The sequence below is a fragment of the Bidens hawaiensis genome, unplaced genomic scaffold, assembly GCF_021521415.1.
Source record: "Bidens hawaiensis isolate Kalapana, Puna unplaced genomic scaffold, B.hawaiensis_p1.1 tig00021020_1, whole genome shotgun sequence".
Lineage (NCBI taxonomy): Eukaryota > Viridiplantae > Streptophyta > Magnoliopsida > Asterales > Asteraceae > Bidens > Bidens hawaiensis.
Window position 1 is genome coordinate 209,389 of NW_027493246.1, and position 16,621 is coordinate 226,009.

Sequence of the window (16,621 nt, forward strand, 5' to 3'; positions counted from 1 at the left end):
AACCTTGTCACCGCTAACTACGGATTCTCCTCCAACTGGTCCCGAGTCCATTTTTATGATGAAAGTGCATCCAGACTAGGGTTGTTAGTCATGCATATATAGGCATTTAATTTGGAATTTTTCAGATTTACAGGTAATTTCCAAACTTGCCTTTCAAAATTGTTGGGTGATCATTTAATGTTAACTTAAATATCTGAAGAGGTGGCGAGCACATGTGCTCTAATATTGGCATGGAAAACCTGTTGCACCATCCTCAATTAAGGTGCATGACAATTTACATTTGCATGTGCTAAGACCATACAATTGGCAACAAACAAAGGTTGTTAAAAATATGACTTTTATAGTTTTATGTTCAATTTGTAATCCTCCTATTTAATGTTGGACTTGTTCTTTTGTTTTACATGTGGGCTTGTCTTGGTTTTGAGCTATTATCATGAGCTTGCAAGAATACTTCAATTTTGCAACAAGGTGGTTGATTGTTCCTCCATCGCCGCTTCTTCTTTGGAAAGGTGTGTCTTCCCGCAACAGCTAGCAACGCCATATTTTCCGGCTCCTATTATGGCATTCCTCAATCTTTGATGCGGGTCTTTATTAGGTAAACTACCTCTTCGTCGCCTATAAATTGACGGCTCCTCCTAAAGCTCCAGCACAACAAATTCTACAATCATTTTTATTCCTATCAATTCATTGCTAATCAATTCAAAGAGAGTCGTCTACAATTCTATGCAATCTTATTTCGAGTGGTTTGTAAAACAGTATGTACTCCTTATCAATTTCAATCATTTGGGTGTCTATTACAATACTCTGTTTTTAGAATAAAATCGAGTACCACATTTTCTGACAATTATAACCCCAGTCTTCAAGTTTGTGTTTGGAAGTCAAAATTAGTGCAAGAACAAGGAGATGGATGTTGAGAGAGTAATGGTTAAAAATATATAGATTAAAATGTGTTATATATAAGAATATTTGTCATGGAGGGTGTTAGTTAATCAAAAAGTGATGTTATGTCACTGCCATGCATGCAATACGACGTTAAATAACTAACCTAAAAAACAAGTGTTAAATATGGAGGATTGGAGGGGATAGTTAATTAATATATTAAAAAAAAGAACAAAAGAAAATGACTGACTGAAATAGGTTGGACCTCCAAGTGTGTAGTGGTGTGGAGGGTGGTGGTGGTGGTGGTGGTGATGGGCGGTAGCGGTGGTGGCTATCATGCAGCAATTGTGGTTGGTGGTGGTGGGGTGGACGGTGGCAGTGGTGGGCATTGGTGGTGGTGGTGGGAGTAGAGGGGAAAAAACCCTAGTTTTGAAGCTGATCCGAAACCGCACCCGGTCCTTCCTGACCCGCGGGTACAGTCCAAGTTCGGTTCTTTTAAAAATCATACCCGGACCCATCAAAACCGATACCACCTCTACCCGGTTAAAACTCAATCCGGCTCAGCCAAAACCCTATAAAAACCAAGCAAACCGGTCAAAAACCCAACCATACCCCAATTGCCACCTGACCCGGTTCTTGACTATTGTTGGTCATACCCGGAACCAATTCCTATCTGAATCCGGTTCCTAAAAAAACTCGATTTTTCAACCTCTAGGTGGGAGGGTGGTTAAGGTGATATAGAGTGAAAAAAATGTGGTTGAGGGAATGATTTTTTTTTTTGGGGGGAAGGGGGCAGAATCAACGAGCTTTTGATTTCATTCCGTATATCATTTCTGCATACCAAATACTATGTAAGTATGTTGTGAACTTGAAGAGATTAACATTATATCTAAACAATTCTGATAAGTCTTATAAAAAATAGGTTTTTATGAAAACCGTTATTTTCAAATTTATTGAATAAGATTTTATTTATGTTTTATTAAAACTATTTAATATTTGAATGTCAAATTAAAGAAGACAAACAAATTTCTTAACAAGAAATCACATTATGAAGCCATCAAGTGAATATTTAGATATAACAGAGGTTTCGAAGAACTTGGTTTATGGTATCATAGTATGACGGCGGTGTTGATTTAATGTGTTTTGAGGATGCAAATCTAGGAAGATGCTTAATTGATAGAACACTAGCGGCATTCATTGGACTTGTACTCGCATCTTCATTTTCAATGAGTATCGGTGGCCCTATCAACAATCGAAACCGAATGTGTACTCGCTAGAAGTGTTTGTGCCTAAGCATTATTGATGAAACAAATACTTGTGAATTGTGAGGTAATTGCTTCTTACATTCGTACTTCGTAGGATAATAATTATATATATAATTAAAAGGCAACCGAAAGTTGTCTCACATAAATTAATATAGATAAAAGGTATAACCTTTTATGCAGGATGTACAAATGATTGATGCTACATGATCTTAACTACCACTGACCACTATACCTGCCTGTTTTAACCCACGTGTCGTCCTATCTCACCTTCCCATCACCGCCTTCCGTCTTTCTTTGCTCATTTTCTCACTTTCTCTTCCTCTTCCTCATCTGAGATTTTCTTTACTATGATCTATTGCTAGTTTAAGTAAAAATCTTGTCTTGCATTTTAGAACTAAGCATATAGATCTTAGACATTATATTTTAGGGATGATGTGCAATTAATATTGTCGTTAGTAAAGTTCCTTCGGATGAAAACATAACGGATTTATTTACCAACCATTAAAAAATGAAACCTTTAGCATTATGAGTATGGATCTTGGTATGCTAGAACATAATCCATAAATTCCGATGCCTTATTATGATAAAGAGTTTTTTCTTAATGCAGTTCTTTCGAATCTTAAAAAATAAAAGCAGTGTGTTCAACGTCAACAAGTTATTTGTTACTTTCAACATAAGTAAATTGCGACAATATGATCAAATAAGCCCAAGAAAAGAAAACTTAATCTACACTCTCGTAGCTAATAAAGATTTGTTATCAAAAGATTATCTGTCATCTAACATCTTTGTTTTCTTTATGTGACCAAATATAAAATTTCTCATATGAATGACCTTATCTATAAAGATTTGCATATCTTTAGTCATATTTTGATTTTTGATCGATAGGAAAGTGATATACATTTCCAGACAGACGGATTACGACGAAAATAATTATGTTGCAAGTGTTAAAAGTCAAATTTATGGACCAAAGCATTAATTCATGGACCTCAATTATATTCATGGAAAATCATTTCAAGTTGCCTGTTGATTTTTTCTAATTATTTTACTAATATTTAATTTTTTTATAAAAATGAAAATCCAATCATGTCATTTGTATTGTTAGGGTTGTCCAAAAAGCTTGTAGCTCAGATTTCGCTTGAAGCCAGGTCGTAAAAAGTTTGAAATCACTAGAATTAGCTTGATTTGTAAATGAGACGAGCCTAAGCCAAGGGTGGCTTGCTTAGTTAGCTTGGCTCAAATTATTTTACCTGTATTTTATTTTATATATGCGTATGTATGTCTATATATATATGTATAAACAAGAAGATTATGATATTTTAATTGGTCAGTAGGTTTTAATATTTTGTTGACTGTGACTCTAATGAGTTTATTTTATTTTGTTGATTCAAATGTGTCTATAAGACCTTTATTTTTTAGGTATATTGGTTTTTAATAATCCCAAGTATTGTCTTTTGGTCACTACTGGTACTAACTAATGAATTAGCTACTGATGGTCTCAACTTTTAAAGTATTTGTTCTTAACGGTCCGCGACTAACAGAATCCTAACGTCGTTAGTTTCAGGTCGCCGGAAAAACGGTTTTAGCCGGAAAACACAATTTATTTCTAGAAAACTCAACATTTTCGTCTCGAACATCTTGGTAACTTTGTATCGAACCTTTAGGAACCTTTTTCTAGTTAAAGCCCCAATTATTGAGGTCGCCGGAAACCCTAGAACCATCGTCTAAATCGGTTGATAGTGCTCAAGCTGTGGTAGTTGGTTGGCGGTGAGTCAATTGGCGGTGGCTGCGGTGTCCACGTGGTGTTTTTCAGCAACAAATTTGAATTTTTTCGGACAAAAACGTTTTCCCGACGACCTGAAACTAACGGCGTTACAATTTTGTTAGTCGCGGATCATTAGGAGCAAATACTTTAAATGTTGGGACCATCAGTAGCCAATTCATTAGTTGGGACCAACAGTGACCAAAAGACAATAATTAGAATAATTAAAAACCAGTATACCTATTTTTTATTGATTACATTAACATATCAACATATTGTAATTTGAAGTTATAAACTCGATGTTTGAATATTGTATTTTTAGTTCTGTTTTGTTGAAATAATTTTAATAAACTTCTTTTTTATAACCAAGCCAATCCGAACAAGCCAGCTTGGTTTAACACCGATCTGAGCTCTTGTTTTTTGCTCGGTTTTAAAACTGAGTTCGAGCTCAGCTTGTGAAAACCCCAATTTTGTGTCATCCCATGATTTTGGATCTCTCTTTTTTCCTTTTTTTTTCATATAAAGTATTAGGTCTATTACAATTATATAAACAAGCTTAAACAGTCTAGAACTCTCATATGTCAAACGAGCTGAGCTTGAGCTTGGTCAAACTCTGGCTCGGCTTGGTTTGTTTACACCCCACATTCGACCCTTTAGAATGTTATTTCAATTATTGTTATAATTAAGATTTCAAGCGAATTTTTTAAATAGAAGTTAATGAAATATTTTAGTTTTAATTAGTAAGGTTAGGTTATAATAGGAAGTATAGTTTTTGTAGGAAGGATAAGAAGTAATACATGATTATTTTCTAGTATATTGTTGATTCTATTATGCTTATTTTCTATTTTTTCTTATTGGTGGCCTTAGAGATATTTGAACCAAATTTAAGACATGTTACAAGATTCGCAAATAGATAAAGGTAATAGACGGAAAAATAACGCCAGACGTATAGCGGTTTAAGTATCTATGAGTTGTCTTCGCTAACTTAAGAAAAAAGAAAATAAGTATAGCAATATCATAAAGAGTTCATTCGCTTTGAGTTCATAAAGTTTAACCAAAATAACTAGTTGAGTGTCAAACTCGTTTTTTCATCAATGCCATGCCTAAGGTTTCCATTTGTATCTATTTGCACTCTTTTAGTTAATTTTGTTAGATTTTTCAGTTAATTTTCACCAAAATAACTAAAATACCCCTGTTTAATAAAAAGAATCTCAAGCACACCCTTCTCCCTCTATCACCACCGTCACTGTGGTTGTCGCCACCACAGCCTCTCCTTGACCAATGATGGTTGTTAGACCCTGCATAGTGAGGCGCTACCCCATCCCATGAGCTATGGGTGCGATGGAGGGGGGCGCTTCCCACAAAGCACCGGGTGGGAGGGAAAGGTTGGTTTTGCTTGGTGGGTTGATTTATTTTATTATTTTTAATCAATAATAATATTAATAATAAAGAGAGAATGATTAGCAGAGACTCCATCCACTACACCCATTTTAGCCATAAAGCTCCAATTTTGACGTCGAGTCACATGACGCATAACGCCCCCATAGGGGCTTCATCCACTACACATGGTCTTAGAGAAGCTAGGGGAGGGGGTGGGTGGTGATGGTGGCCGGAGAAGGGGCGTGTGTTTCTGCGGATGGTTTTGGTGCTAGTGAAGATTTGGTATTACGAGTATGAAAAGATAAAGAGAGAAAAGTACATAAGAGAGTGAGCGAAAAATTAACTGAAATGCCATTAAGTTTAACAAAAAAATTCTAACGACGCTAGCCAAAAGGACTCAAATCGATGACATTGTGGAAACCTAAGGCCTTGATCTGAAAAAAAAAATGAAAAAAACAGAGAATTTATACTTAAGTAGTCATTATATTTAAACCATATGGAGTCAAACTGAAATTAACTCTTTAAATAAGGTAGCGATCAATGGTACAAATTTCATTTTATAAGTGTTTAAAGTATCACCAAATACACTTTCATGTTGGGATTACTTACTAGTTTAAATTTGATACCTTTTTTTTTTTGAGAATTGGTTGAAATATGTTCATATCATTTAATAGGATTTTGGTTCACACAACAAGCTTCACATCTACCGTGCAATGCATGCAATTATTGATAGACATAAGAATCACGGTATGCACTTCCGTGTACTAGCTAAAGCGTTACGTATGTCTAGTGGAGATCACATTCATCCTAGTACCGTAGTAGGTAAACTTAAAGGGGGAAGAGAAATTACTTTGGGCTTTGTTGATTTACTACGTGATGATTTATTAAAAACGATATAAAGTTGCGGTATTTATATCACCCAAGACTAGATCTCTCTACCAGATATTATGTAGACGGTCTTCTTTTCTTGATCTTTTTAATGTTGATTTAAATATTGACAACAAAATATGAGATATCCCTATTACGAGAGTGTGTATGTGGGTTTGCTATTCAAAATGGGTTGCGGCGCAGCTTGTTGCCCGCTTATCTGCTATTTCATTGTAAATCGTTTGGTCGTATATTATCATATATGATAAGGTCTAAAAAAATTTCAACTAAAAAAAAATCCGAACTCTAATTGTTTCTTAAACATATAGAAAGATAACAACTTTGAACGAAAGAGACTTTATATACGTGACCACACACTGTTCATTATCTTTCTAGAAAACACATGGCTTTTAAAAATATACTTGTGACTAATTATAAACACGCAAAGATGGTATATTCGCCATTTAAGAAACGTTATATACATGAGTGTTAAGAAACACGATAACCAATTTGAAAACAAAAGGATACAAATATATTATAGTTGGAAGTTATTTATTATATAGAGAAAACAAAATGCATGCTTGATGAATGATGGCGTTGAAAGACGATTTTACGCTCCTCATTGATAATGAAGTGTGACAGGACAGGAATCGAAGGTGAAAGAAGACAGAGAAGACCACACCAAGCGTTAGGAAGTTGTAAACATCAGAACTCTTGAATCGCGTTTGTTCTTGTACTATATATATCGGTGGTAATACTCATTCTTGAAATAAAATACTGTAGTGTAATTCTTTCAATCGATCGTTTTCAGTTTAACTTACTACCATAACTTTTACTTGTAAAATAAAAAATACAAAACAAAAACAACAATCCCACCAATAGTATTAGCAAGCTATGGAGATGGTGAGATGTAGACAAATCGTACATCTATCCAAGAAATAAAGAGGTTGTTGTAGGAATAAATATATGTATTTATATATTTATATATGGGCATCATTATCATTTATATAATAATATATCAAAATAATTATATTATCTAGGTAATTGTTAATGGACCAAATTAGCTTTTCTTACTAATCAAGAGTTTCTTTTTGGTGTATATAAATATATTATGATACCCGAACACACACATTAAATTGTTAACCCCCCCCCCCCTCTCCATATATTCGGGTTTTTTTTCTCAAGAACCCTAATCCCCTCACTAATATACATCCTAAAGGGGAACTCAATCAAGCTGACAATCATGTCATCTGGATCACTCTCATCAAGTTGTGGCTACTATAACATGTATGTTTTAGTTATAGGTTTATCATATTATTCATGTTTTCCATTACCCATGTGAAAAACTGATCAATATGTGGTATCGGACCGATGTTGATTAATTAGTTCTTCATGTTTTCTCTAAATCTGGATCTAAACCGAAAGACATGAACTAAAATCTGATAAACACTAATTCTGTTTTTTATTATCATTATTTTTTGAACTCAATGAAATCGGTTTTCATATAAACTGTTTAAAGGACTTACAATCGATTTCATGACTAAAAATCTGTAAAGAATCATGGTGTTTTTTGTTGATGTTCTTTGTGTTCGTCACAATTTTCGGATAATAACACGTATTTTGGTTTAAAATTCAAATTAGGATGTGTGTGTTTTTTTTCCTAATTTTGGCTAAATTTTATCTCCAAGTTATTTCGAAATCTGATTAATTAATAAAAGGTTTATTTTGAAAATAACTAAATCTTGGAGATAAAGTTAATCCTTTAGAATTTTGGACTAAAATCTTATTGTCTAAAATATTTTTTGGGTTTTAATGTTAACCAAGATCACATAAACCAAAACCGAAAGCACTAAAGTAGTGTTTGATATAAAGTAATGATAGGCAGAATGAAATGGATCATTCCAAATGAATGTAATAAAGCATGTTTGGTTGGATTCATCAATGGATGAATCATTCCTAAAGAATTCCTTTCATATATAACATTTTTCAGTCCTTAGTAAAAAAGATGTTTTTTTCTTTCATTCCTTCAAGGAATGGAATAAAAAATTATCAACAATTATTATTTTGTTGTGTTATAACTATTATTAAATTATAATTATTATTATATGTTTATTATTATATCGTATTATGTTGTTACCATTCCATTATCCGACAAAAATATATGTGTGTATAGTTTACTATTTAATAAAAAAAATAATAATAAAGTGATTATTCATTTCGTTCATACATGGTAACCAAACAAGATAATGGAATGGTAATGATTCGTTTCATTCCTTTGTCCATTCCATTCCCTCGCTCATTCCATTATCTTATACCAAACAGACCCTAAAATCTTATAGTCTAAGATCTCATAAAACAAAACCGAAAACACTAAAATTACCGAGAACTCCTAATTTTCGAGATCTCCTAATACCAAAAACACCAATATATTACCGAGAACTCATGTTTTTCCGAAAACGCTTACAATCTCATAAACAGTACACTAATAGTATTAACAGGGTATGGTGAGGGTGAGATGTAAGCAAACCGTATATCTATCCTAAGAAATAGAGATGTTGCTTTCAGAGAGACCCCTGGCTCAAGAACATATGTGTGAAATAAATAGGTAGTAGTAATGATAAAAACAACAGTCATATTAACGAATAGATAGAAAAAATAGTGTTTTTAATAATTAAATAATGTGTCATTTAGTACTAAAAATAAAAAACCCCTTAAGACACAATTCTAACTGAAAAACTCTGTATTCATCCTAAAAGTTTTTAGTCTTTGTTAGGGCTCGGATTTTCGGTATCCTTAGCAAGCAATATGTTCAGGATAATTCCAGGATATGGTATCCTCCAAGGTAACAGGTATCCTAGATATATTGTATAATTAACGGATTGTTTGCTCTCCTTCCTTATTTACCAGGTCAGAAGACGTTACCACGATTCCCTAAACACTCGCACTTACAGCTGGATTACTTCACAATAAAGCGTGCTCAAAAAGGAAGCGTGGAAATCAAGCAGCTAATAGGAAAGAGTCTATTATCTCCGGAATTATAGGGATTACTTCAAATAGAACGTGCTTAATAAGGGAATAACGGCTAATTGAGAAGTAGTCTAGGTTTTCCTGATTTTTAGGCATGTTAGTTAGCTTATTTTTTGTATAAATAGAGCAGCTATCTCTGGATCAAAACACACACACACACACACTCTTAGCACACGAGACTTACTAGTACTTGATGAGTGGGTATATAATTGTGATTAATTGCTAATAAAATTGTATTTTTAGTTTAAATATTTGAGTGCAATTACTTTGAGGGTGTTAATATTAACAGGTAAGTGGAGGTTAAATGATATTATATGTTGAACAAGTGATGATCAGATAAGACAACTAGATGTCGGTTATGTTGAGTTATATCTCCAAGGCTTCAATATATTATTACTATCAATTTCCTATTGATAAATAATAATATGATTGAATTATTTGAAGTAAAAGAATAAATGTGATATGCAACGTGGCATCATGTGTCCATACTAACTGATGCAATATATATTACTTGCAATAAATAAGATGGAGTCAGTAGGCGAGCAACGAACTTTGGTTCGTATTGGACCAACATAAAAGAATTAAAAGGAAGTATTGACGAATGGGCCTTGGGCTAATCAAGGTTTATTAATCAACAATAAAAGAAAAAAAAAAACACCAGCCCTTGACTGTTTGACTGTTTGACTGTTTGTTACGGACAAAAAGAAAAGAAAGAAGAAAAGATTTGTTAAGAGTTTTGGACTCCAAGAATCTTGGGGAGGTTACACCATATTATTGTTTTTTGGGGGTTATGGACAGCAGAGTCACGGGTGAAGAATATAGAATTAAATTCTTTTAGGAGGAGTTACGAAAGGAAGAAGGAAATTATTTTAAAAAAAATGGTTTTTACACCAATTTTAGGGGGACAAGTTTTGGGGGTTCAAACATCTCTTGGACATTCATTCTTGAAGATTGCAAAACAAAAGTGAAGATGGTCTCCACAACCATGAGCAGCTAATCCACCTTCAATCATTCCCGGGTGTAGGGTTTTGTAAGTTTTAGGGTTTTTCACATCTATGAATTGAGATAATATTTTATGTAATCGTTTGGTGTGAACACGAATTGTGTGACTTTTTATTATTATGAACTTATGTTGTTAAGAATTTCTTGCACCATTGACCTCATAAGATGATAGTTGCTAGTGTCCATGATGCGTGTTAGGGTTAATTCATGTTCTTAATCTATATTGCATATACTTGTCCAAGATTCTTTGCGTGAAGGTTTTCTTGCACCATTTACCTAGGATAGACGAGTATTGATGCTTTTCGTTGGGAAATTATGTATTGAACCTAAATAACTATTGTGATTACATGAACTCATTTTTATAGTGTGTCTTGCCCGAATTGCTTATAGAACTTGAAACCCGGGTTTGATTCGTTTCATAATCATTGCTTACAATTCAAATTTATTTCTTGCACATTATTATTTGTTTTCATTAAAACTTAAAAAAATATTTATTTTAAACCAAAATCATATTTGGTCTATACGACTACTTAAAAAGCTTCATAATTATTAATCAATTAAATTTAGATCACCGACCACAAACTCTTTGTGGTTCGACACCCTTCTTACCCTAACTAGTTTAAGGTGATTAGGAACACATTTCTTTTTTATCTTTGACCGGTCCGACGACGACCGATCAGTACTAGTTCTCATTGTAATCACGATCCAATTAGCTCCACCGCTTGTAACCACCTTTTATTAATAACCTGGTGGTGATAGTTTTCACCACCCGGGGTTTTTTTTCTTGTTATCCTACGGATAACGGGTTTTTTCCTCACAACAAATCTCTGTGTTCTAGCACTTTTTGCATTCATTTCAACCAAGCACCAAGTTCCATTTACTAATTTGGTTACAAAATCACCTTTGTTAATTTTTGACCAAAACAATTTGGCGCCCACCCTGGGGCGATCAGTGCTTTAATCCATCAAAACTGTTTCTTTCATTCTCAATTACTTTCATCCTTTCATCATGGCCTCACAACCAAAAATCAGCTCCATTTTTGCTCTGGTGGTCACCAATGCTTCAAGTGTCAACCCTGGACCTCCACCAGTTCCAAAGAAGAACACTCAGCCCCGAGGAGAACTTCCACCGTATTCGGGAACCTCTACACGGGTAGATCCGGTTATTTCTAATACTGATATTTTTGCTTTGATGAAACAGGTCAAAGCTCACATGGAGCAGCAAGAGAAGACCAACTCAAGGCTATTCAAGGAAATTGAAGGGATAAAAAAGAAGCCAGGGCAGGAGGCTACTCCAATCATGCCCAAGGTTCTTGATTTTAATTCTCTAGGATCATCTATCCTTCAGAATCCAGGGTCCTTGGGGGCACAGCCAACAAGGACTCTGTCTCAGCAGCAATCAGGATACTGGGGAACTTATCTTCCGGTATCTTCGGAATTACCCAGACCAACGACGCCATAATCCATCAACATGCAGCCTTGTTCAACCATGCCAGCCGGCATATTCTCGTCAGGATCTCCGGTGGTGTCCTCTGAAGTGCATGTTGGAGATGATATCCCCAGCAAACGTCGCCTTATCCTGAGGATACCCTCAATGGAGGAATTAGTCGTCAAGGCTCAGGATACACGAGGCCTGACCATAAACTCGGTAACAGTTTACTTAATGCTAATTTATACACTAACCGTGGATCTGTGTAGGATAAGGGAATATCCCCCGAGATAGCCAGGGAATTGCAGAAAATGAAGGATATGATTTCCAATATCCCCGGGATAATCTGTCCCATAACTGAAGTTCCGGTAGGCAGTCACAGATTATCCAGGTTCACTTGGCCTATATGCGACGTGGAGATCCCCAAGAAACTCCAGACTCACAGCATGAAGCTATACGATGGCACTACGGATCCTGAGGAACACGTAGCTCAATATAGAGAAAGGATGGAGATCAACCCCATCCCTATTGACATCAAAGAAGCTTGTCTATGCAAGTGATTCGGTTCAACACTAACGGGACCGACCCTCAAATGGTTATTAAGTATTCCTTCCAATACTATTACTTCCTTTGCTCATTTGATTAACTTATTTAATAATCAATTTTCTTGTAGATCTTTTGAGAAAATGACAGGTAATTTATATAAATTTGTTCAGCATAATAATAAATCCCTAAGGGATGACATAACTAGATTTAGCAGGGAAGCTTTGGATAGCCCCAACCTTGACATGGCTGCTGCTGTTGAAGCTCTCAAGATGGGGTTGAAGAAGGATTCATCCTTCTATAACGATCTTGTCATGACTCCATGCAGGAATCTTGATGAAGTCAGGAACAGAGCATTAAGATACATTCGGCTAGAGGATGATAAGAAGGCTCATGGAAGTTTGGCTATCCCGAAGTATGAGTCTACCAACAGGAAGTCAGACTCTCCACAGAAGTTCTCTAGGCCCAAGCCTTATTCCAAACAAAATACCTCCAGGATAAACACCGTGGAAGAAGACGAAGACGATGAGGAGTATCCTAAAATCTCCGAATACTGTTTTAATATTGATATTGGCGGTGCAATATGTGCCAGGCAGGATTTAGATGGCCCAAGAAAAATGAAAAACCAGGATACAGCAAAATCAAGTCCAAACGGTGCGCATTCCATGAAAACTTTGGCCATCGCACTGGCGATTGTATAGCACTTCGGAAGGAGATAGGATACCTTCTCAGCAAAGGATACCTAAAGGAACTATTTGGAAGAAACAAGAACAAAAGCCAGGATCCTGTCAAGATACCTGAAAGGGCACCTTCTCCACCACCCGGAGCTAAGGTCATATCCTTTATCTCGGGAGGATCTGACATCTATGGAACCTCGTATTCAGTAGCTAAGAAGCGTTCCAAAGAAACAAAGATGGACAACGGAGAAAGACCTCTCCGTACTTCCACGTTAACAACTCAAAGAATCATATCCTTCGATGAGGAGGATAGATGTGACCTTATGGATCCCAACCATGACGGTTTGGTCATTACTTTATGTATAGCTAACTGTTTGTGCGCAGGATACTCGTTGATGGAGGAAGCTCTGTGAACATTATCCAGATGGATGCCTTGAAGAAGATGGATATCCCAGAAACGGAGATTATCCCAAAATCCTCAGTCCTTGTAGGTTTCAGTGGCAAGACCAAGGATACGTTGGGAGAAATCAAACTTCCAATATATATTGAGGGAACTAACTCTCTGCAAAAAATTTTGTGTTACTGACTCACTGTCTTGTTGTAATGTGATATTAGGCAGGCCCTGGATCCACAGCATGAAGGCAGTAACCTCAACTTATCATCAATGTGTGAAACTTCCAAGCCCATGGGGAGTCATCAAGATTGAAAGCGGTCAGCAAGATGCCAAGGAATGCTATGCTTCATCAATGAAGTGGACTACAAAGCCCACTCAGGAATAGCAATTACAGAAGCAACCAGGGAAGGTTCTGCAAGCCAGGGATCAAGATGTGAAGGAAATATCCTTAGATCCTCAGGATACCGAGATCAAAGTATTGTTAGGATCAGGTATGCCTGAGGATATCGAGCAAGGATTGATATCCTTCTTAAAGAAAAGAGCTTCTACCTTCGCCTGGAAACATGAAGATATGACAGGTATCCCTGAATCCATAATTACTCATAAACTTGGTATAGATAAATCTTTCAGGCCGACACATCAAAAGCGAAGGAAATTTGCTCCTGAGAGAAACATTATCATACAAGAAGAAGTGCAGAAGATGCTCAAAACCAAGACGATAAGAGAGGTCCAATATCCTAGATGGTTAGCCAATCTAGTTGTAGTCCAGAAGAAGAATGGAAAGTGGAGAGTATGTGTGGACTTCACAGACTTGAATAAGGCATGTCCAAAAGATCCATTTCCACTCCCACACATTGACTCAATGGTGGATGCAACTACTGGCCATGAACCGCTAACCTTCATGGATGCATCCTTAAGATTTCCACAAATTCAAATGCAGCCTTCAAATCAAGAAGACAACGCCTTCATGACTCCCACAGGTATATACTGTTATACTGCAATGCCTTTTGGACTAAAAAATATAGGTGCGACATACCAGAGGCTAGTCAACATGATGTTCAAAGACCAACTGGGAGACACGATGGAAGTCTACATAGACGACATGGTGGTAAAGTCAAGGAGGGCTGAGGATCATCTCAAAGACTTGGCAACAGCATTTGACATCCTGGATGAGTATAACATGAGGCTGAATCCAGCCAAGTGTCATTTTGGGGTCAAAGCAGGAAAATTTCTTGGATACATGGTCACCAAAAGAGGAATAGAAGCAAGCCCTGAGCAAATCAAGGCCATCCTTGATATCAAATCGCCAAGGAACATAAAAGATGTCCAAAAATTGACCAGAAGAATAGCGGCTCTCAAAAGATTCATCTCAAGATCTTCAGAGAAGTGTAAAGACTTCTATGATATCCTGAGGAAAAATCAAAAGTTCGAATGGGGAGAGAAGCGTGAAAGAGCTTTGGTATCCTTGAAGGAATACTTATCCTCAGCACCACTCCTGATGAAGCCAATTGATGGTGAACCATTATCTTTGTACTTAGTTGTTTCGGGGAATGCAATCAGTGCTATCCTCGTCAAAGATCATGAAGGTCAACAGCATCCAATATATTATGTAAGTAAAAGTCTACTAGATGCTGAATCCAGTTATTCTTATCTTGAAAAATTAATTTTAGCACTTGTAATGGCTTCTACTAAATTAAGACATTACTTTGAAACTCATGCTATTCATGTAAAAACTAACTATCCTATTAAAGTTGTTTTGAGAAAACCAGAAATGTCAGGTAGGATGACAAAGTGGGCTGTAAAACTTAGTGCATACGATATTGTGTATGAACCAAGGACAGCCATCAAATCTCAGACGCTTAACGACTTTGTAGCTGATTTTAGCCAGGATGTACTTGTAGAAGTAGAAAAAGAAGTTCAGCAGTTGGAGGTCAAGGAGAGTTGGACCTTGCATACTGATGGTGCCTCCAACATAAGAGGAACATGTCTAGGTATCCTGCTAAAATCGCCACAAGGGGACATTATACCTCTATCTATATCTTGTGAATTTCAGGCTACTAATAATGAGGCTGAATATGAGGCCTTAATAGCTGGTTTACAATTAGCTAAGGATATGAAGGTCAGGTATCTTCAAGTTTATGTTGATTCATTATTATTAGCTAACCATTTTAATGGCTCTTATGCAGTAAATGCAGAAAATTTAGCAAAATATTTAGAAATAGTTAAGCAATTAGCAATGTGTTTCGAAACATTTAATATAGTATAGGTACCAAGAGAAGAGAACACTGAAGCTGATGCCTTGGCAAATTTAGAATCAGCTCTCAAGATACCAGATGATATCAAGATACCCGTCGTGCATATCCTGGCTCCAGCAACAAAAGAGAACCACGAAGTCATGGAGACTTCAAAACCTGAAGATGATCCAGTATCCTGGACCCGTCCCATAATACGGTATCTTCATGATAACCAGATCTCAGAAGGAGAAAATCCCAGAGCTTTCCGAATGAAGGTAACCCAGTATATTATCCTAAATGATATTTTGTACAGAAAATCACTTGCAGGTCCATACTTGAGGTGCTTGGAACACCATGAAGCACAAGAAGTCCTCAAGGACATACATGAAGGTGATTGCGGAAACCACACTGGGGGCAGAGCCTTAGTATCCAAGATACTGAGGACAGGTTACTTCTGGCCGACAATGAAGAAGGATGCAATGAACTTCTCCAGGAAATGTGATGCTTGTCAAACACACAGCAACATATTGCACCAACCAGCTGAACCACTACATCCTATCATATCCCCGTGGTCATTCATGAAATGGGGAATGGATATTGTGGGAAAGCTGCCCAAGGCTCCTGGTGGAAAAGTTTTTATGCTTTCCATGATAGATTACTTATCCAAATGGATCGAAGCTGAGGCGTTTGTCCAAGTTAAAAAGAAGGATGTGATCTCATTTATCAAACGCAATACCCTGACAAGATTTGGCATCCCTGCAGAGATCGTTTGTGACAATGGTTCACAATTCATCGATAGTATAACAACCAACTTTTGTGAAAGTTGGGGAATCAAGATGGTAACTTCAACTCCAGTACATCCTCAAGCTAATGGTCAAGCAGAGTCTAGTAACAAGATCATCAACAATTTGAAGAAGAAATTGGGATCCAAGAAGGGAAAATGGGCTGAAGAACTACCATTCGTTCTTTGGGCTGACAGAACCACTTCAAAAAATGCAACGGGTCAAATACCCTTTTCTTTGGTGTTTGGGGCCGAAGTTGTTATCCCTACGGAAATGGTGATCCCTACAGCAAGGATCAGCATCCAGGATACTGGATCCAACAACCAAAGCCTTATTGAAGACCTTGACACTATTAATGAAATCAGAGACCTTGCTAAAATTAGA

At 36.4% G+C, this 16,621-nt stretch overlaps 1 protein-coding gene across 1 annotated transcript in view; it reads right to left on the reverse strand.

The window, feature by feature from the left end:
- Positions 1–16,621, reverse strand: part of LOC143562455 (ATP synthase delta chain, chloroplastic-like) — a 134,504-nt gene that overhangs the window by 102,101 nt on the left and 15,782 nt on the right. The window lies entirely within an intron of this gene.